General features: G+C 35.4%; 1 non-coding gene across 1 annotated transcript; it reads left to right on the forward strand.

Moving 5' to 3' along the window:
* The first annotated feature begins 4,347 nt into the window (after positions 1 to 4,347).
* Positions 4,348 to 4,419, forward strand: Smp_tRNA_02349_Pseudo_TTG.1.1. The gene has a single exon. It is a non-coding gene (tRNA).
* Positions 4,420 to 5,990: the final 1,571 nt, after the last annotated feature.

The following is a 5,990-nucleotide window of genomic DNA, read 5'->3' on the forward strand; positions in this document are numbered from 1 at the left end:
TGCCCCTGTAGTTGTCGCACTTGCTAAGATCGCCTTTCTTTGGTATCTTGATCAGAAGTCCTTCTTTCCAGTCTATTGGTACTTGTTCTTCGCCCCGAATCTTACTGAAGAGGATGTGGAGTATCTTGGCAGTTGCTGCTACATTTTCTTTCAGTGCCTCTGCTGGGATGTTGTCTGGTCCTGCTGCTTTGCCGCTCTTGATTTGTCTGATGGCCATGCTGATCTCCAAAATTCTTGGTGAGCCAACATCGATTGAGAGGTCTGTGCGTGCTGCTTCAATGTTGGGTGGGTTCAGTGAAGTTGGTCGATTAAAGAGTTCTTTGAAGTGTTCTACCCACCTGTTTCGTTGTTCTTCAATGTCGGTGATTACTTTGCCTTCCTTGCTTTTCACTGGTGTTTCTGGCTTACGGTAATTTCCAGCAAGTTTCTTTGTTGTATCATACAGTTGTCTCATGTTTCCCTCTCTTGCAGCCTTTTCCATTGTCATTGCTAAATCTTCCACATATTTACGTTTGTCGGTTCTGATGCTCCTCTTCACGTGCTTGTTTGCCTCTGTGTATTCGGCTTGTGCCTTGGCTTTTTCTGCTCTTGTTCGGCTGATATTGATTGCTGCCTTCTTGTTCCTCCTTTCTTCAATTTTATCCAGTGTACCAACAGTGATCCATTCCTTGTGCTGGTGCTTCTTTTTGCCCAGAACCTCCTGACATGTTGAAATGATTGCCTCTTTTATACCTTTCCAGTTGCTCTCCATAGTAGTCTCCTCTCCATTGAGTAGATCATGAAAGGCCAGGAACCTGTTGCTGAGGGCTATGTTGAATTTGTTGAGTTTGTAAGCATCTCGAAGAAAGGCCGTATTAAACTTTTGTGATGTTGTCCGCGCCGTTGTCCACTGCTTCTTGAGTTTTAGTTTCATCTTGGCGACTAGCAAATGATGATCGGATGCTATATCAGCTCCTCTTCTGGTTCTCACATCCTCCATCGTCCTCCTGAACTTTTTGTTGATGCAGATATGGTCGATTTGATTCTGTGTAGTGTGATCCGGTGAAATCCAAGTGGCTTTGTGTATGTTTTTGTGTGGGAATATGGTGCCACCTATGACCGGTTTATTGAAGGCACATAGGTTTGCAAATCTCTCACCATTTTCGTTCCTTTCTCCCAGTCCATGTTGTCCCACGACGTCTTCGTATCCAGTGTTGTCCATTTCAACCTTGACATTGAAATCTCCCATCAGAATGATCAGGTCCTTGGTTGGACACTTCTCGAAGATCGACTGCAGCCTATCGTAGAATTGGTCTTTGATGTCTTCATCGTAGTCGTTGGTAGGCGCATAGCATTGAATGACGTTCATTGTAATGCCCTCTCTCTTTGTTTTGAACGAGGCTTTGATGATCCTTGGTTCATGAGATTCCCATCCTATAAGTGCATTTTGTGCTTGTTTGGACAGCATCAATGCAACTCCTTGTGTTTGTGGGGCATTTTCCTTTCTATGGCCGGATTATAACAGAAGCTCCCCTGAAGCTAGTCGTTGTTGTCCAACCTGCGTCCAATGTGTTTCACTGATCACAAGCACCCCCGAGTTGTATTTCCTCATTTCTGCCGCAATTTGGAAGACTCTCCCGGTCTCCTACATTGTCCGGACATTCCATGTACCTATAAAAATTGTTGCTCTAGTTGTTAGAAGGTGCTTCGGCCTCATGACTTCCGAAGGAACTCGGCTTTCATCATGAGACGTCATAATTATTCCTTCTACTCCCAGGGCAGAGTTTAAATGGTTTGAATAATTTTTTCTAGTTAGCGTTTTTTTAGTGAGTTGGTTTTCTACGGGATGGGGTCGCTAACCTCATGCCCAACCCTCCTCCTTTACCCAGGCTTGGGACCGGCAGTAACCCCCGGAGGAGCTACAGGCAGAGTTATTATAAAAGTTAGGACATTTATAAATAAACAAATAAGTTTTGTCTGATGTTTCATAGGACAAAACATTTTTTATTCATACAGTAAGATATTTCATGACAAAAGGCATTAAATCTACCGGTTGAAAAAAAAGAGAACATACATAAAATAACTACTAGACAAAAGGATCTTCTACAGTTTTTTCTGTCTTGTTACATATTCACACGTTTTTCTCTTTGTCTATTGAAACTTGAATAAAACGAATGCAAAAACTGTTATACCGCACTAATTAATACAATTTTATTTGTATTTCTGAGAAAATGCGACAGTGAATGATAAACGTTTTCATTCATGACGTAAATACGTACATTGAATCGTTCTTGTATTTTGTTAACACTTAAATATTTTTAAAAAAACATTAAGGTAAAAAAGTTAATTAGTGTAAAATCAAATAATTAGTAGAAGAAAATAGTTTTCCGTTTACTCTTTTCTAAGATTCTTATTAATACTATAACGCTAATTACAAAAAAGTGACATCTGAAAACGAAACAATTCAGAATTCCATACATTGAGCCTTCGATCACATTTAATTTTATTAGGTGAAACATGAATTCTGCTATATATTTCAGGTAAAGAAAAAAGCCAACTATGATATTACCATTATCACAAGAGGGTTTTGTGGAGATTTTAGTAAATGTATGTAGTTCAGATCATGATTCAATTGAACCTAGACCACCAGGGAAAACCTAGAAGCACTGGACGGCCGTTTCGTCTTATTCCGGGACTCCCCAGCAGTGCAAATCCATGATACCGCTTCGCGAGATGCGAACCCAGGACTTACTAGTCTCGCGCGTCAGAGCACTTAATCGATACACCACTGAGCCGGCAGCCAGCGGTGTCAATGTCTAACAATATGTTCAGGTTGTGTTTAATTGAATAAAAATATGATCCATTTGTCACTGCAATCGATGTATGTTTAATTGTTCGTACAATGTTTAGAACATAGTTCTGTAGAAGGCGAAAGACAAAAAGGGAAAATATAATTTCTTATTGAATAAATGGATAATTCACATGAGACTTTACACTGTGATCAATGTGTAATTAAATAAACAATCGTTCATTTATATAATTTAGGCTCTTCATTTTCTTTGATTTTGAAAAAAGTGCTAATATGTTACTTTAATGTTCATTCACTAGAAATATTATTCGCCTATAAAGAAAAAAAATTAAAATCACTGTTATAATTCTGCTAGCCGAATTCAAGGTGTCTTTGTACTGAAACAGGTGACGTAAATTTATTCGTTTTAAGTATTTGTGTTGAAATTATCAAAAAAAATGTTGAAACAAACTAAGTGGGTGTACCGCTGTTTGCAATTCAAAGTAGACCCAAGCTGATGTTCCAAAAAATAGAATCTTTAAGCCAATTATTTATAAAAACAATAAATGATTGCTTTAGATTGAAGGTTTTGTAACTAAATCTTATCTACTACTCAGATTTCAATCATACTTGGAGCTCATAAATTTGTCACAAAATTTGGTCAGCAGCAACTGTGAATGTAAAAATAATGAATAATAATCTATTAGTTTGACGCGTTTGTATCAAAAATATCATTGATTTTTGAGTTAATCACTAATAGAAATTCTTCTCACTTTTAATGTTCACCATCAGGATATAGTTTGAAGATGTTGGTTGTAGTGCATCTGTTGTTTAGGTTTGCTATTAGATTTAATTATCCAAGCCTTATAGAATAAAATTACCGGGTTGACGAAAACGTTTTGATTCTAGATCATTTCACTGTTATTAATTTTTAATGTAGATAAATGGTTTCTTAATGCTGGTCTGAATTATATAAATATAATCATATTGTTCATTCTATTTATGGCTAAAACTAAGTATATACACATTGGTAGAAGTTATTTAGCATTAGAGGGATTATATACGTAATCATAAAATTCATTTTATTAGAAAAACTACTTGTAATATAAGAAGTAATAGATTCTTTTATTTGCTATATACATCTGATTGTGATAAACTTTGATCTATTTCGATATATTTTATTAAGAATGAATATCCAGATTTTTTTATGCGTAATTTTATTGAATTCACTTAGCACTCATACATGTATGTATGGATTGTTACAGCTAAGGTATGCTTATTGCAAAAACTATCATTCCACAAAGTAATGACAATTCAAAAGAGACATTTTTTTCTGGAAACACTGTCCATATCTTAGTATTCTTTGTTTGAATCTTCCCGTTGATGCTTAGGACTGCAACTGGTCAGTCTCTAATTGGCCATATATGCATACTGTGCGTATTGCCTCGATATTACCTTAACTCACAAGCATTATGAGCAAAGATGGATAGTGGCTAGCAGATTCAAACAGAAGAAGATTCAAACAAACAATACTAAGTGAATTCAAACTTCACCCCATTGCGCAAGTAAGTGGCTATCAGGATTCAGTAGCTGAGTGGATAACGCGATGGCGTTTGAAGCGAAATGTACTGGGTCCGAGTCCCAGTGTGAACATCAACTCTGAGATGCAGGTACATCCAGCTGACGAGTCTCAAATAGGACGAAACGCGCGTCCTGGATTCCACTGCTAGCCACTATCCATCTTTGCTTATACTGTCCATATCTAATGTAATAGTCATAAATGACATATTTTCTAATACTACATTAAAGTCCTGATCTCACATTGATCGGCTGTTATATTTTTATAATTACCTCCTTACTTACACCTGTCACCCCAGGTGAAGGAGCATAGGCCTCCCACCAATATTCTTCATCGAACTCCGTCCTGGACAATTCTTTCCAGTTGTTTCCCATCGCTATTCATCCTTTCTCTGTCTGCTTCGAGTTAGCGAAGGAGTGTTTTTTTTTGGTTTTCCTCTTTTCCATTTCCCTTCAGGATTCAAAGTTAGCGCTTGCTTCGTGAAATAATTATGGTAAATATTCGCGATTATTAACGGTTACGCTTTGAAAATAACTAATATAGTGTAGTTTTTATTTACATAATAATGATTTCTTAAAAATTAGTTTTTTATAGTTATCAGGATGCTTACAGATACTTTTAAATAATGTTTTGAATGAATGTAATTTAAGAATGGTTGATTGAATTCATCAGTTACATTTTTCAGACGAAAACATACTATCAACCATCATGAAAATTGACATTCAACTATTCTAGACTATTTTGACAATTTACTTAACAATCATAACTGAAAACATCGTATAAAATGATCTTTTGTTGTGAAACAGTTACATAATAAATTCCAGATAATATCATAGTTTGTTAAAAGTATAGTTAATGAGCTTAGTTAATACACCACTTGATTGTTAACTATTCTCTAGTAATAAAAACTGGTAATTTGTTTGTTTTTTTCTTTTTCAAGCATATTTTTTATATGGATTACTTCATTCTGGATGTTTTATTCCCTAAATATCACATGCTTCATAATGTAAATTGTTAAGTATATTGAAAAGTGCTTTTTTGGTGTTGCATGTTTGAAAAGGTCATAACAACTGTCAGGTAAACATTTAGTATTAAAAAAAAGAAATAAATGGATTGTGTCATAATTTTGGTGAATATGACGAAATAAATGAATCTCATTTTCACTTAAATTTCATGATGTTCTCTTTCTTTTTTATATTCACTATTGGTAGATAGACATGGATTTTTTTCTCCAGTGTATGAAGACTTCAACTATTTAACACTAACTAGATTTAATCAAAAAACTATGATTTATTTATTTCAATTTAATGTTCAGACATGAGCATAATTCAATTTTTCCTAATATCTATAACGTAATTAGTTAGGTGTGTTTTCGGGTAGGATTGGATTTTGTTACCAATTATTTCGTTTGATGGCTATGTGAATCTTGCGCTGTTTGTCTCAATATTGCCATTAAGTCGCAAAAATTATAAGCAAGAATAGATGATAGATAGTAAAGCAATCCAGGACGAGTGAGACCAAATCTACGATTAAGCAGCACTGGGATGATGTTACATCCATTTGACAAGTCTTAAAATAAAACGAAATGCGCATTCTGAATTACACTGCTAGCAATTATCCGAATCTCCTTATAAAGTGGAATAC

This window comes from Schistosoma mansoni, chromosome 1 (genome assembly GCF_000237925.1).
Source record: "Schistosoma mansoni strain Puerto Rico chromosome 1, complete genome".
NCBI lineage: Eukaryota > Metazoa > Platyhelminthes > Trematoda > Strigeidida > Schistosomatidae > Schistosoma > Schistosoma mansoni.